At 38.4% G+C, this 17351-nt stretch overlaps 3 long non-coding RNA genes across 3 annotated transcripts; all 3 read right to left on the reverse strand.

Annotated features, from left to right (window-relative positions):
- Positions 1-270: 270 nt before the first annotated feature.
- LOC149196214 (uncharacterized) lies at positions 271-3659 on the reverse strand. The gene is made up of 2 exons (XR_016254102.1): positions 963-3659; positions 271-822 (listed from the first exon to the last, which is right to left on the reverse strand). It is a non-coding gene; the product is annotated as an uncharacterized LOC149196214 (long non-coding RNA).
- A 3687-nt stretch (positions 3660-7346) lies between these two features.
- Positions 7347-8776, reverse strand: LOC149196215 (uncharacterized). The gene is made up of 4 exons (XR_016254103.1): positions 8357-8776; positions 8128-8216; positions 7785-7835; positions 7347-7690 (listed from the first exon to the last, which is right to left on the reverse strand). It is a non-coding gene; the product is annotated as an uncharacterized LOC149196215 (long non-coding RNA).
- A 31-nt stretch (positions 8777-8807) lies between these two features.
- On the reverse strand, positions 8808-16096 carry LOC149196216 (uncharacterized). Its single transcript, XR_016254104.1, has 4 exons — positions 15802-16096; positions 15563-15661; positions 15348-15422; positions 8808-8882 (listed from the first exon to the last, which is right to left on the reverse strand). It is a non-coding gene; the product is annotated as an uncharacterized LOC149196216 (long non-coding RNA).
- Between the last annotated feature and the right edge of the window lie 1255 nt (positions 16097-17351).

Consider the following 17351-nt stretch of genomic DNA (forward strand, 5'->3'; position numbering starts at 1 on the left):
TTTTCTAAAGTAGATGTACTTCTATTAGGAATAATACAAACAATGCTTTCATACAATAGGGTCCACAAGGCGATAGTGTTGTATGTTAGTGCGATGGTTGATTGGTTGAAGGGTCAGTATGCTTGTTTGCTCAAAATTATCCACCTCTATTATAGGGCATGTGTGTCATGTGGAGCAAATAAAATACAAATTTAAAGATACCATGTGACGTATATGTCAATCAACTAATTGAGTAATACAACCGAAGAACCATGCTCGAAGGACAAATAGTAGTGCAAACAAATAATAAAAATACTATTTTATTGGAAAATTACGACTGACCCATCCTCTATGATGCATTAGCATTGCTTAAAGCATCTTCTCCACTCGACTATCCTAGACAATACCACTGTAGTCACTTATTGCACAAAGTAATTTTGTATATGAAATCATGAATAAACCACAAAAGAAATTGATTAAAAAATATACGGAGAGATAAATTAATCATACACATACCTACTCGCTCTTCACTAATGTTATAGCAACAACCACCATGAAAAATAAGCCCTGAAAATGTGAACCCATGTATAACTTTTCTCTTTATTTTGTATCAAAGTTTTCAAAAAATATCACACCTCAAACCCATTAACAAGATCATACTACCTTGAAGCCATGACAAAAGGATAAATCATCATGCAAACAACATATATTACGGCGGATTAAAGCACAATATTATTATGTTGGAAAAAAATATGGTTCATGAATCGTTTGCGATGCGTTTGTAGAATCTCTAAGGTCTTTTCGCCACTCGACCTTCATAGACTATAGAACTGTAGTCGTTCACTACACAAAGAAAATCAATATAAATTGATTTGAGACCACATATAACACATATAATAAATTGAAAAGCAAGCAAATAGAGTCATGAATGAGGAAAAGATAATTATGAGTGAAGTGCATTGCGTTTAGTTAAGGTGATTCACCTTCATTTATGAACAATAACCCCCATCTCATTTCTGTCATTTTCTCTCCCTACAAACAAAACCAAGACCAAACTAGAAAAAATGAGAAAACGAGTACAAAACAAAGCATGGTCACGCTCAAACTCTACAAAAACAAAATATGTAGACAACAACAAACAAAAACTTGGAAACTCCCCCCTTGCACATTATTTCTATTGTAGTGTCCTCTCCTCTGTTGGAAAGACAAAAAGTGGGGTGAATAAGGTTAAAATACAAACATAGATAGTAATGATAAGCATATTTCAAAACCGATAATTATTTATAATAGGAAACATGCCTCCTAAAAGAGTATCCTCTCCTCTACTGAAAAGAAAAATAGTGGGGTGAATAAGGTTAAAATACAAACATAGATAGTAATGATAAGCATATTTCAAAACGATAATTATTTATAATAGGAAACATACCTCCTAAAGAACTTGTTATATAATGATAGACACTATTTTGTTTTGTTATATAAAGGGGGATAATCCATATTGTATTTCACATATCCGTGCTCACTAGAATCATCCATCTGAAATGGATACACAATAAACTATTAGCATTCTAATAAAAGTTAAACTAGAGAACTGAAAGCAGGAATTTGTCATCCAACTTAAGTACAGTCCATTTATATTCCATGCTATATCGCGAAATATATAAATTTTCTAAATTAGAAGTAATTCTACTAGGAATAATGCAATTAATGTTGTCATAAGAGAAATAATTCTTTTTTTAGAGGGATTTAAGCATATTTATAACATATTGAACACCTAAAATCCTAGGGGCCACAGGGCAATAGTGTTGTCTAGTAGCACAATAGTTAATTTGTTGAAGGGTATGTATGCAATAGTGTTGTCTATTAGCACAATGGTTGATTTGTTGAAGGGTATGCATGCTTGCTTGCTCAACCTTACCATCCTTTGTTGAGATTTGTTGTTTGGGAGGTACTCCAAACCCTTACAAGGTTGTGGAGGATTTGGACACACATGGACTTTGTGGGCAAGAGTACCCAAGCTGTGGGTTTTGCACCCAAAATTGTGGTTGTGAGTCCATGAAGAGATTTAATGACTTGGCACTTGGACATGATAGAGCACCCTTACAGGAGAAAGGGGTTGCTTCAACCACCAAGAGAGTCCTTGTCATTGTGGAGAAATGAATTTTTATATGTTTTGAGTGGATGAAATGTCTTAAAGATCAATTCTGACTTTGTTAAAGAGACCCTTCATGAAAGGCTAGATGTCAACCTAAGAGAAAGATATAAATATGTGAGGGGAGAGACATCATTCCACCCATCCAAGGAGCAACACATCAAAGAATATACCTCTGAATTAGTTGCAAATCAGAAGGAGCTCAAGGGAAGTAGAGATTCGAGAAGGAGTATTTTGTGTGTTCTTGAGACTGTTTTTGGGTCGATATTGATAGGCAACTGGCCGAGGGCTAAGAGGGGAATTATGGGAAGATTTTGTGGATATTTGAGGAGGTTTTTCTCTATATTTCAGGCTGCAAGTTCTCTGGGTTGATTGCAGGCGAATGACATATATATTAGGGAAGGTTGAGAGGCCTAGTAAGAGGCCTAACATAGGCGGAAATCACAATAGGGGATAACATAGTCAGAAGAGGCCTGAAGTGACGGAAAACACAAGGTTTGGAGAAGAATTTAGGGCTGACGTGTGCCCTAACCACAACTCAGAAAATACAAAATGCACAAAAGCCGAGGTGAAGGAGAGCAGCAGTGGGTTGCAGAACAAGGTATGTTTGTCCTCTTGTATTAATGTTGTTGCTAGTGGATGGTTGTCCTTGTTTGGTCAGAGTTTGAAGGGCATCTGAAGGACAATTTGAAGGGTAGAAGGTGTCCTTGTAACCCTAGATCAGTTTGACAAGGAATTCGATTGTTATAAGAAGGGCAGAGTTTAAGAAGCCTAGGAGTTTAGCCCTTGGAGAAATAAGGGCAACTAAGTAGGCTTATGAATCATCCCTAAGTTGATTGTTGGAGAAGGACTTTTAACAGTCAGAGTGGGCAACCCTCCATGCCCTAAGATTGTCTTCATTGGAGCAGCCCATGAAGGAAATAGTGGAAGGAAGTCCCAAAGAGATGAGGAGCAGCAGTGGGCAGTTTAGGAATTGTCCACAAAAAAAGTTGTGAACAACTCACAATAAGACACTATGTGTTGATTCAATGATGGACTAATGATCAACTAAAGGGCACTTGGTGAGTTGTATTTAGTGCCCTAAAGGAGCAAGATTTAGTGAATCAGAATTCGCACGACGAAGCAACTTAGTGAGAGTTGAGATTGTCTAGATCATGGGGCAGAGGATTCAGTTGAAGACGTGGAGGTGTGCCCTTGACTAGCTAGGCAATGAGATTGGCTTGGAGTTCTCATGGATTGGTAGTGAACCTGGTGAACAACAGTTTGTTGTATGGCAAGTTGTTGATCATGGACTTGCTTTGATTTGCCATGGATCGTTGGGACAACTCGAGGATTGCTTTAGCATATATGAGATTGGCATGGACAAGATTGCTTCGTGTGATAGATAGGATGGTGGCAGGCTAGTTTCTTCATCGGATCGTGATGTTGCATATCCGATATTGGAGGGATGTGCACGTTTTGTGTTTGACCTGGGAGTATGAGTGCTTGCAGGATTGAGTTGTAGTGATGGTGGCTCGTGTTTGACCGTATCTCGAACAGACCGTGTAGGACATGAGATCAATAGTAGTATGAGCCAGCGGAGACCATGTGGACTCGAAAGGAGTCTAGCTTAAGAGTTAGTGACCCTATGGAAGTTTCAGATCTTCAGGTTCTGTAGATGGTGATGAGTAACTTCCTAGTGTCGGAAGTACCTCCCTCGCTAAGGAGGAGTGTTGAGATTTGTAGCTTGGGGGGTACTCTAAACTCTAGGGTACAGGGTTGTTGAGGATTTGGACCCACATGGGCTTTGTGGGCAAGAGTACGTGAGCGGTGGGTTTTGCCCAAAGTTGTGCGTGTGAATCCATGAGGATATTTAATGGCTTTGCACTTGGAACTGATAGAGCACACTTAGAGGAGAAGGGGGTCGGTTCAACAACCAAAAGATCCCTTGTCATTGTAGAGAAATGAATTTTTATATGTTATGAGTGGGTGAATTGTCTTAAAGATCAAGTTGGCCTTAGTTAAAGAGACCCTTCTTTAAGGGCTAGAAGTCACCCTAAGCGAAAAATATAAGTATGTGAGAGGAGAGACCTCATTTCACACATCCAATGAGCGACATATCAAAGAATATACCTCTGAGCTAGCCGCAGATTAAACGGAGCTCAAACAATGTGGATAAGGAGCATTTTTGTGTCTTCTTGAAACTGTTTTGAGGGCCAAGATTGATAGGCAACAAACCAAGGGCTAAGAGGTTAATTTTGGGCAGATTTCATTCATATTTGAGGGTTTTCTCTGTGTTTCAGGCCGCTAGTTCTCTGGGTTGACTGAAGGTCGAGAACATATCTTTTGGGGAGGGCAGAGAGTCCTATTAGAACGCCTAACCTAGGCCGAAATCACAGCAAGGGACACCACAGTTAGAAGACGTCTGAAGTGACAGAAAACACATGTTTTGGATCAAAATTTAGGCCTGACATGTGCCCTAAACAAAGCTCATAAATTACAAAAAAGTCTAGGTCAAGGCGAGCAGGAGGAGGTTGTAGAACAAAGTATGTCTGTCAGTTCTTATTGATGTTGTTTGCTAGTAGATGGTTTTCCTACTTTGGACAAAGTTTGAATGGCATTTAAAGGATTGTTTGGAGGGGAGCAGAAGGTTTCTTACGACACTAGATCTTTTTGACAAGAAGAACTTTGACAACAATAAGAAGGGCAGACTTTGAGAAGCCTAGGGGTTTGGTTCTTGGAGAAATAAAGGCAACAAAGTAGGCTTATGAATCATCACTAAGTTGATTGTTGGAGAAATATTTTTGACAGTCATAATGGGTAGCCCTCCATGCCCTAAGATCTTCATTGGAGCAATACAAGAAGGCAATAATGAGAAGAGGTCCCAAAGAGCTGAATAGAAGCAGCGAGCAGTCACGGAGTTGTAAACAACTCACAAGAAGACCCTATGTGTTGATTCATTTGATGGACTAATGATGAGCTAGAGGGCAGTTGGTGTGCCATGTTCAATGACTTAAAGGAGCAAGATTCATTGATAGAGGCAGATGAAGTTGTGGAACGCTACATCAACGAGTAGGTGAACTGTTGTTTTCTCCATCAATCCATTCGAAGTAGGAACGAGCGTTTTGTATCGATAAGTGAGGTGAAGTTCGAGGTAGAGGTCTAGGGTCGAGGTCGAGAGGTTAGAGGGCAGAGTTCGAGGCAAAGTTCGAGGTATGAGTTCCTATGGGAATGACCTTCTGTCTGTCTATGATCGTCTATGTGAGGTGCTCAATGTGACTTCCTATCAATGAGTGTCTCCAGCCCGAGTATCCTAGCTGATTCGAGTAGCTGAGTCAATCGGCCGAGTAGCCCATCCCGAGTGAATGCCATCCATTGTCAACATTTGACAGTCAATAGATGGAGTGGAAATTCTGATTAGGTGTTAATGAAGGACTGAAATCAAGCCCTAGTTTGTATTTCCTGTATCAATGATTGTATGAGGGGCATGATCCTTGGTAGAGGAGGCCTAGATAGTTTTACTACAATTTGTTAATATAACAAATTTGAGTTGTTGAAAAATGGTAAAACGTTGCCTATTTTTTTAGATGTTGATTTATTGTTGTATTTATTCCACTTTGCAAAGTAGTTTGTCGTGGCATTTGAGTTGGTCCTGTCATAGATTCAAAGACCCTAACCTAGATACTCTAGTGCCATGGAAAATCAACATTCTCATCACTAGGGCACATTGTGTGGGGGTGTGCATGTGATGTGGAGTAAGAAATCACATAAATTTAAGCATACGATTTGATGTATATGTCAAACCACTAACTAAGTGGTACTACCCGAGAACCACGCTAGAAGGAGAAAACTTCAAGTAAACAAACAATAAAAACAATATTTTGATGGAAAACAAAATCACTCACCCATCCCTTGCGCTGCATCTACATTGCCTCTCTCCTCCCCTCGACCCTCCAAGACACTACAATTGTAGTCACTCACTACACAAAGTAATATTATATATGAGATCATGAATAAACCACGAGATTTAATACCAAATACACAAAGCGATGTATTAAACATACACATACCTGCCTTCCCTTGGGTAATATTATTATATTATAGAAGCGAATAGAATAAATCACTTACAATTTGTAGAATGTCTCGCCCATTCTCTACCACATTTGTAGAATGTCTAAGGCATCTTCACCACTTCACCATTGTAGATTGTACAATTGTAGCTCTTCACTACATAAAGAAGATCAATATAGTTGATTCTGAGAGCATAGATAACACATAATAAATTGAATAGCGAGCAAATGGAGCCACAAATTAGCAAAATATACTTTAAATTGAAGCGCATTGCACATAGGTATGTTGACTCACCCTCATTTATGAACAATAACCTCGACTTTTCTTGTTTGCTTCCCTCGTTTCCTTTTTCACACCCAACAAATGAAACCGAGACAGAATTACAAAGAACATGAACCAAAAAAAAAGGAAAATGAGTACAACAAACCCAATAAACGAAACCAAGATAGAAGTACAAAAAACAAGAAAAAAAATGATGAAACAAAGAAAAACAATTACAACACAAAGCATGGCCATGCTCAAACTCAACAAAACAAAACATGCAAATAAGAACAAAAAAAATGCAAACATCCCCTCTGCACATCACCTCTCCTGTAACTTGCCCTCCTCCGCTAGAAGGAAAAGAAGTCACTGAATAAGGTTAAAACACACACAGTCAGTAATGGTAAGCATATTTCAAAACCAGTGATTATTCATAATAGAAAACAAACCTTCCCTAGAGTTTGTTTTATGACAATGAACACTCTCTTTTGTATTCCACTTTCTCGTGCTAATCAGAACAAGTCATTTACAAAAGATACAAAATAAGATCTTAGAGTTGTTATATAAATTAAGCTAGACATTTGAATGCAATTATTAATCATAATAAGAAACACACCTCTCTTTGAGTTTGTTATATAAAAAGAGAGGCCATTTTGTATTTCATGTGTTCATGCTCACTGGACAAGTATTCTGCAATAAATACACAATAAAATATTAAATTTCTAATAAAAGTTAAACTAGAGAGTTTGGAGGCATGAACTTGGCTTGCAACTTCGAGTCCAGTTATATTCCATGCTATATCACAAAAAAATATAAATTATCACAAAAATATTAATTTTCTAAAGTAGATGTACGTCTACTAGGAATAATACAAACAATGCTTTTATACCATAGGGTCCACAAGGCGATAGTGTTGTATGTTAGCACGATGGTTGATTGGTTGAAGGGTCGGTATGCTTGCTCGCTCAACATTACCCACCTCTACTATAGGGCATGCACTGTGGGGGTGTTTGTGTCATGTGGAGCAAATAAAATGCAAATTTAAAGATACCATGTGATGTATATGTCAATCAACTAATTGAGTAATACAACCCAAGAACCATGCTCGAAGGAGAAATAGTAGTGCAAAGAAATAATAAAAATACTATTTTATTGGAAAACTACGACTCACCCATCCTCTACGCTGCATTAGCATTGCTTAAACTATCTTCTCCACTCAACCATCCCAGACACTACGATTGTACTCACTTACTGCACAAAATAATTTTGTATATGAAATCATGAATAAACCACAAAAGAAATTGAATAAAAAATATACAGAGAGATAAATTCATCATACACATACCTACTCGCTCTTCACTAATGTTATAGCAACAACAACCATGAACAATAAGCCCTGAAAAGGTGAACCCAGGGATAACTTTTCTCTTTATTTTGTATCAAAGTTTTCAAAAAATATCAAACCTCACACCCATTAACAAGATCATACTACCTTGAAGCCATGACAAACAGGTATAACTTTTCTCTTTATTTTGTATCAAAGTTTTCGAAAAATCTCAAACCTCAAACCCATTAACAAGATCATACTACCTTGAAGCCATGACGAAAAGATAAATCATCGTGCAAACGACATATATTACGGTGGATTAAAGCACAATATTATTATGTTGGAAAAAAATATGGCTCACCAATCGTTCGTGATGCGTTTGTAGAATCTCTAAGGTCTTTTCGCCACTTGACCTTCATAGACTAGTCACTATAGAACTATAGTCGTTCACTACACAAAGAAAATCAATATAAATTGATTTGAGATCACATATAACACATATAATAATTTGAAAAGCAAGCAAATAGAGTCACGAATGAGGAAAAGATAATTGTGAGTGAAATGCATTGCATATAGTTAAGGTGATTCACCTTCATTTATGAACGATAACCTCCATCTCATTTCTTTCATTTTCTCTCCCTACAAACAAAACCAAGACCAAACTATAAGAAATGAGAAAACGAGTACAACACAAGGCATGGTCACTCTCAAACTCGACAAAAACAAAATATGTAAACAACAACAAACAAAAACTTGGAAACTCCCCCCTTCCACATTATTTCTATTGCAGTATCCTTCTCCTCTACTGAAAAGAAAAAAAGTGGGGATAATAAGGTTAAAATGCAAACATAGATAGTAATGAAAAGCATATTTCAAAACCGATAATTATTTAAAATAGGAAACATACCTCCTAAAGAAGGAGTATCATCCTCTCCTCTACTAAAAAGAAAAAAACTGAGGTGAATAAGGTTTAAATACAAACATATATAGTAATGATAAGCATATTTCAAAACCGATAATTATTTATAATAGGAAACATACCTCCTATAGAACTTGTTATATAACGATAGACACTATTTTGTATTCCATTTACTTCTCCTCACCAAAACAAGCCATCTACAAAAAAATATTAGAATCATTATAAAAATTATATTAGGGAGATGAATGTAATAATCAATCATAATATGAAATATACATGCCTTTGAGTTTTGTTATATAAAGGGGGATAATCCATATTGTATTTCACATATTTGTGCTCATTGGAATCACCCATTCACTTCCCCATTTGAAGTGAATAGACAATAAACTATTAGCATTCTAATAAAAGTTAAACTAGAGAATCGAAGGCAGGAATTTGTCATCCAACCTAAGTACAGTCCATTTATATTCCATGCTATATTGTGAAATATATAAATTTTCTAAATTAGAAGTAATTCTACTAGGAATAATGTAATTAATGTTGTCATAAGAGAAATAATTCTTTTTGTAGAGGGATTTAAGCATATTTAAACATATTGAACACGTAAAATCCTAGTGGCCACAGTGCAATAGTGTTGTCTATTAGCACAATGGTCGATTTTTTAAAGGGTATGTATGCTTGCATGCTCAACCTTACCATCCTTTGTGGAGATTTGTAGCTTGGGAGGTACTCCAAACCCTAAGGTACAAGGTTGTGGAGGATTTGGACACACATGGACTTTGTGGGCAAGAGTACCCAAGTTGTGAGTTTTGCACCCAAAATTGTGGTTGTGAGTCCATGAAGAGATTTGATGACTTGGCACTTGGACATGATAGAGCACCCTTAAAGGAGAAAGGGGTTGCTTCAACCACCAAGAGAGACCTTGTCATTGTGGAGAAATGAATTTTTATATGTTTTGAGTGGGTGAAATGTCTTAAAGATCAAGTCTGACTTTGTTAAAGAAACCCTTCATGAAAGGCTAAATGTAAGCCTAAGAGAAAGATATAAATTTGTGAGAGGAGAGAAATCATTCCACCCATCCAAGGAGCAACACATCAAAGAATATACCTCTGAACTAGTTATAGATCAGAAGAAGCTCAAGGGAAGTAGAGAAGGAGCATTTTTGTGTCTATTTGAGACTATTTTTGGGACAATATTGATAGGCAATAAGACAAGGGCTAAGTGGTGAATCATGGGAAGATTTTGTGGACATTTGAGGATGTTTTTCTTTGTATTTCAGGCCGCAAGTTCTCTGGGTTGATTGTAGGTGAATGACATATATATTAGGGAAGGCCGAGAGGCCTAATAAGAGGCCTAACGTAGGCAGCAATCACAGCAGGGGATAACATAGTTAGAAGATGCCTGAAGTGAGGGAAAACACAAGGTTTGGAGAAGAATTTAGGGCTGACGTGTGCCCTAACCACAACTCAGAAAATGCACAAAAGCCGAGGTCAAGGGGAGCAGCAGGAGGTTGCAGAACAAGGTATGTTTGTCCTCTTGTATTGATGTTGTTGCTAGTGGATGGTTGTCCTTGTTTGGACAGAGTTTGAAGGGCATTTGAAGGGTAGCAGAAGGTGTCCTTGCAACCCTAGATCAGTTTGACAAGGAATTTGACTATTATAAGATGGCCAGACTTTGAGAAGCCTAGGGGTTTGGTTCTTGGAGAAATAAGGGCAACCAAGTAGGCTTATGAATAATCCCTAAGTTGATTGTTAGAGAAGGACTTTCAACAGTCAGAGTGGGCAACCCTCCATGCCCTAAGATTGTCTTAGTTGGAGCAGCGCAGGAAGGCAATAGTGGAAAGAAGTCCCAAAGAGATGAGGAGCAGCAGTGCGCAGTTTAGGAATTGTCCACAAACGAAGTTTTGAACAACTCACAATAAGACACTATGTGTTGATTCAATGATGGACTAATGATCAGCTAAAGGGCACTTGGTGAGTCGTATTTAGTTCCCTAAAGGAGCAGGATTTATTGAATCAGAGTGTGCACAACGAAGAAACATAGAGAGCGCTGAGACTATCTAGATCATGGGGCAGAGGATTCAGTTGAAGACATGGAGGTGTGGTCTTCACTAGTTTGGCAGTGGGATTGGCTGGGAGTTCTCGTGAATTGGTAGTGAACCTGGTGAACAATAGTTTGTTGTATGGAAGGTTGTTGAACATGGACTTCCTTTGACTTGCCATGGATCGTTGTGACAACTCGAGGATTGCTTTAGCATATATGAGATTGGCATGGACAAGATGGTGGCAGGCTAGTTTATTCATTGGATCGTGATGTTACATATCCGATATTGGAGGGATGTGCATGTATTGTGTTTGACCCGAGAGTATGAGTGCTTGCAGGACTGAGTTGTAGTGATGGTGGCCCGTCTTTGACCGTAGCTCGGACTGACCTTGTAGGACATGAGATCAATAACAATATGAGTCAGTGGAGACCATGTAGACTCAGAAGGAGTCTAGCTTAAGAGGGAGTGACCCTATGGAAGTTTCAGATCTTCAGGTTCTGTAGATGGTGACGAGTAACTTCCTAGTGTTGGAAGTACCTCCCTCGCTAAGCAGTGTTGAGATTTGCAGCTTGGAGGGTACTCCAGACTCTAGGGTACAGGGTTGTTAAGGATTTGAACCCACATGGGTTTTGTGGGCAAGAGTACCCAAGCAGTGGGCCTTACACCCAAAGTTGTGGGTGTGAATCCACGAGGAGATTTAATGACTTTGCACTTGGACATGATAGAGCACACTTAGAGGAGCAAGGGGTCGCTTCAACCACTAAGAGACCCCTTCTCATTGTAGAGAAATGAATTTTTCCTTCTCATTGTAGAGAAATGAATTTTTATATGTTTTGAGTGGGTGAATTGTCTTAAAGATCAAGTCGGCCTTAGATAAACAGAGCCTTATTTAAGGGCTAGAAATCACCCCAAGCGAAAAATATAAGTATGTGAGAGGAGAGACCTAACTTCACACATCTCATGAGCGACATATCAAAGAATATACCTCACAACTAGCCACAGATCAGACGAAGATCAAACGAAGTGGATAAAGAGCATTTTTGTGTCTTCTTGAAACTATTTTGAGGGCCAAGATTGATAGGCAACAAACCGAGGGCTAAGAGGTGAATTTTGGGCAGATTTCGTTCATATTTGAGGGTTTTCTCCATGTTTCAGGCCGCTGGTTCTCTAGGTTGATTGAAGGTGGAGAACATATCTTTTGGGGATGGCAGAGAGGCCTATTAGGATGCCAAACCTAGGCCGAAATCATAGCAAGGGACACCACATTTAGAAGACATCTGAAATGAGGGAAAACACAAGTTTTGGATCAGAATTTAGGGCCGACATGTGCCCTAACCAAAGCTCAAAAATTCCAAAATAGTTGAGGTCAAGGCGAGCAGCAGGAGGTTGTAGAACAAGGTATGTTTGTCCTCTCTCATTGATGTTGTTTGCTAGTAGATGGTTTTCCTAATTTGGACAGAGTTTGAATGGCGTTTAAAGCATTGTTTGGAGGGGAGCAGAAGGTGTCCTTACAACCCTAGATCAGTTTGACAAGAAGAACTTTGACAGTTGTAAGAAGGGCAAACTTGAAGAAGCCTAAGGGTTTTTTTCTTAGATAAATAAGACCAACCAAGCAGGCTTATGAATCATCACTAAGTTGATTGTTGGAGAAAGATTTTTAACAATCATAATGGGTAGATCTCCATGCCCTAAGATCTTCATTGGAGCAACACAAGAAGGCAATAATGGGAAGAGGTCCCAAAGAGCTGAATAAAAGCAGTGGCCAGTCTAGGAGTTGTTTACAAACGAAGTTGTAAAAAACTCACAAGAAGACCCTATGTGTTGATTCGTTTCATGGACTAATGATCAGCTAGACGGCAGTTGGTCAGCCATGTTCAATTACTTAAAGGAGCAAGATTCATTGATAGAGGAAGATGAAGTTGTGGAACGCTACATCAACGAGTAGGTGAAGTGTTGTTTTGCTCACGGTAGATTTGTTGATGAGCAGCAGTGAGGAGTTTAGGAATTGTCCACAAACGAAGTTGTGAACAACTCACAATAAGACACTATGTGTTGATTCAATGATGGACTAATGATCAACTAAATGGCACTTGGTGAGTCGTGTTTAGTGCCCTAAAGGAGCAAAATTAAGTGAATTAGAGTTCGCACGACAAAGCAACTTAGAGAGAGCTGAGATTGTCTAGATCATGGGGCTGAGGATTCAGTTGAAGACATGGAGGTGTGCTCTTGACTAGCTTGGCAATGAGATTGGCTTGGAGTTCTCGTGGATTAGTAGTGAGCCTGGTGAACAACAATTTGTTGTATGGCAAGTTGTTGATCATGGACTTCCTTTGACTTTCCATGGATCGTTGGGACAAGACGAGGAGTGCTTTAGCATATATGAGATTGGCATGGACAAGATTTCTTCGTGTGACAGACAGGATGGTCGCAGGCTAGTTTCTTCATCGGATTGTGATGTTGCATATCCGATATTGGAGGGATGTGCACGTGTTGTGTTTGCCTGAGAGTATGAGTGCTTGCAGGATTGAGATGTAGTGATGGTGGCCCATGTTTGACTGTAGCTCGGACAGACCTTGTAGGAAACGAGATCAATAGCAGTGTGAGCTAGTGGAGACCATGTAGACTCGGAAGTAGTCTAGCTTAAGAGGGAGTGGCCCTATGGAAGCTTCAAATCTTCAGGTTCTGTAGATGGTGACGAGTAACTTCCCAGTGTTGGAAGTACCTCCGTCGCTAAGGAGGAGTGTTGAGATTTGTAGCTTGGGGGGTACTCTAGACTCTAGGGTACAAGGTTGTTGAGGATTTGGACCCACATGGGCTTTGTGGGGAAGAGTACCCAAGCGGTGGGCTTTGCACCCAAAGTTGTGGGTGTGAATCCATGAGGATATTTAATGGCTTTGCACTTGGACATGATAGAGCACACTTAGAGGAGCAAGGGGTCACTTCAACCACTAAGAGAGCCCTTGTCATTGTAGAGAAATGAAATTTTTATACGTTATGAGTGGGTGAATTGTCTTAAATATTAAGTTGGCCCTAGTTAAAGAGACCATCCTTTAAGGGCTTGAAGTCACCCTAAGCGAAAAATATAAGTATGTGAGAGGAGATACCTCATTTCACACATCCAATGAGCGACGTATCAAAGAATATAGCTCTAAACTAGTCGCAGATCAGACAGAGCTCAAACGAAGTGGATAACGAGCATTTTTGTGTCTTTTTGAAACTGTTTTGAGGGCCAAGATTGATAAGCAAGAAACTGAAGGCTAAGAGGTGAACTTTGGGCAGATTTTGTTCATATTTGAGGGTTTTCTTTGTGTTTTATGGAGCTAGTTCTCTGGGTTGATTGAAGGTCGAGAACATATCTTTTGGGGAGGGCAAAGAGGCCTATTAGGACGCCTAACCTAGGCCGAAATCAAAACAAGGGACACCACAGTTAGAAGACGTCTGAAGTGTCGGAAAACACAAGTTTTGTATCAGAATTTAGGGCTGACATGTGCCCTAACCAAAGCTCAGAAATTGCAAAAATGTTGAGGTCAAGGCGAGCAGCAGGAGGTTGTACAACAAGGTATGCCTGTCAGTTCTTATTGATTTTTTTGTTAGTAGATGGTTTTCCGGTTTGGATAGAGTTTGCATGGCGTCTAAAGGATTGTTTGCAGGGGAGAAGAGGGTGTCCTTACAACCCTAGATCTTTTTGACAACAAGAAATTTGACAGCTATAAGAAGGTCAGACTTTGAGAAGCCCAGGGGTTTGATTCTTGGAGAAATAAGGGCAACCAAGTAGGCCTATGAATCATCACTAAGTTGATTGTTGGAAAAATATTTTCGACAGTCATAATGGGTAGCTCTCCATGCCCTAAGATCTTCATTGTTGCAATACAAGAAGGCAATAATGGGAAGAGGTCCCAAAGAGTTGAATAGAAGCAGTGGGCAGCCTACGAGTTGTATACAAACGGAGTTGTAAACAACTCACAAGAAGACCCTATGTGTTGATTCATTTGATGGTCTAATGATTAGCTAGAGGGCAGTTGGTGAGCCATGTTCAATGATTTAAAGGAGCAAGATTCAATGATAGAGGCAGATGAAGTTGTGGAACGCTACATCAGTGAGTAGGTGAAGTGTTGTTTTCTCCATAGTAGATTGGTTAATGAAGGACTGATATCAAATCCCTAGTTTGTATTTCCTGTATCAGTGATTGTATGAGGGGCATGATCCTTGGTGGAGACGGCCTAGAAAGTTCTACTACAATTTGTTAATATAATGAAGCTGGGTCGTTGAAAAATGGTAAAAAGTTGCCTATTTATGTACATATTGATTTATTGTTGTATTTATTCCACTGTGCAAAGTAGTTTGTTGTGGCATTTGAGTTGGTCGTGTCATAGATTCAAAGACCCTAACCTAGATACTCTAGTGCCATGGAAAATCAACATCTTCATCTCTATGCCACATTGTGTGGGGGTGTGCGTGTGATGTGGAGCAAGAAATCACATAAATTTAAACATACCATTTGATGTATATGTCAAACCACTAACTAAGTGGTACTACTCGAGAACCACGCTAGAAGGAAAAAAACTTCAAGTAAACAAACAATAAAAACAATATTTTGATGGAAAACAACATCACTCACCCATCCTTTGCGCTGCATCTACATTGCCTATCTTCTCCCATCGACCCTCCAAGACACTACAATTGTAGTCACTCCCTACACAAAGTAATATTATATATCAGATCATGAATAAACCACGAGATTTAATACCAAATACACAAAGCGATGTATTAAACATACACATACCTGCCCTCCCTTGGGTAATATTATAGAAGCGAATAGAATAAATCACTTACAATTTGTAGAATGTCTCACCCATCCTCTACCACATTTGTAGAATGTCTAAGGCATCTTCACCACTTCACCTTTGTAGATTGTACAATTGTAGCTCTTCACTACATAAAGAAGATCAATATAGTTGATTCTGAGAGCATAGTTAACGCATATAATAAATTGAATAGCAAACAAATGGAGCCACAAATTAGCGAAATATACTTTAAATTGAAGCGCATTGCATATAGGTATATTGACTCACCCTCATTTATGAACAATAACCTCGACTTTTCTTGTTTGCTTCCTTCGTTTCCTTTTCCACACCCAACAAACGAAACCCAGATAGAATTACAAAGAACATGAACCAAAAAAAAAAGGAAAACGAGTACAACAAACCCAATAAACGAAACCAAGATAGAAGAAGTACAAAAAATGAGAAAAAAAAGATGAAACAAAAAAAAACAATTACAACACAAAGCATGGCCATGCTCAAACTCAACAAAACAAAACATGCAAATAAGAACAAAAAAAATGCAAACATCCCCTCTGCACATCACCTCTCCTGTAATGTGCCCTCCTCCGCAAGAAGGAAAAGAAGTCACTGAATAAGGTTAAAACACATACAGTGAGTAATGGTAAGCATATTTCAAAACCAATAATTATTCATAATAGGAAACAAACCTTACCTAGAGTTTGTTTTATAACAATGAACACTCTCTTTTGTATTCGACTTTCTCATGCTGATCAGAACAAGTCATCTACAGAAGATACAAAATAAGATCTTAGAATTGTTATATAAATTAAGCTAGAGATTTGAAAGCAATTATTAATCATAATAAGAAACACACCTCTCTTTGAGTTTTTTATATAAAAAGAGAGGCCATTTTCTATTTCATGTGTTTATGCTCACTGGGCAATGTTTCTGCAATAAATACACAATAAAATATTAAATTTCAAATAAAGGTTAAACTAGAGAGATTGGAGGCATGAACTTGGCTTGCAACTTCGAGTCAAGTTATATTCCATGCTATATCACAAAAAAATATTAATTATCACAAAAAAATATTAATTTTCTAAAGTAGATGTACATCTACTAGGAATAATACAAACAATGCTTTTATACCATAGGGTCCACAAGGCAATAGTATTGTATGTTAGCACAATGGTTGATTGGTTGAAGGGTCGGCATGCTTGCTCGCTCAACATTACCCTCCTCTACTATAGGGCATGCACTGTGGGGGGTGTTTGTGTCATGTGGAGCAAATAAAATGCAAATTTAAAGATACCATGTGATGTATATGTCAATCTACTAATTGAGTAATACAACCCAAGAACCATGCTCGAAGGAGAAATAATAGTGCAAAGAAATAATAAAAATACTATTTTATTGGAAAACTACGACTCACCCATCCTCTATGCTACATTAGCATTGCTTAAACTATCTTCTCCACTTGACCATCCCAGACACTACGATTGTAGTCACTTACTGCACAAAATAATTTTGTATATGAAATCATGAATAAACCACAAAAGAAATTGAATAAAAAATATATAGAGAGATAAATTAATCATACAAATACCTACTTGCTCTTCACTAATGTTGTAGCAACAACAACCATGAACAATAAGCCCTGAAAAGGTGAACCCAGGTATAACTTTTCTCTTTAATTTGTATCAAAGTTTTCAAAACATCTCAAACCTCACACCCATTAACAAGATCATACTACCTTGAAGCCATGACAAACAAGTATAGCTTTTCTCTTTATTTTGTATATAAGTTTTTCAAAAATCTCAAACCTCACACCCATTAAC

Source organism: Pinus tabuliformis, chromosome 2_2, assembly GCF_031772625.1.
Source record: "Pinus tabuliformis cultivar Carrire ecotype Pingquan chromosome 2_2, CPIR1, whole genome shotgun sequence".
Taxonomy (NCBI): Eukaryota; Viridiplantae; Streptophyta; class Pinopsida; order Pinales; family Pinaceae; genus Pinus; species Pinus tabuliformis.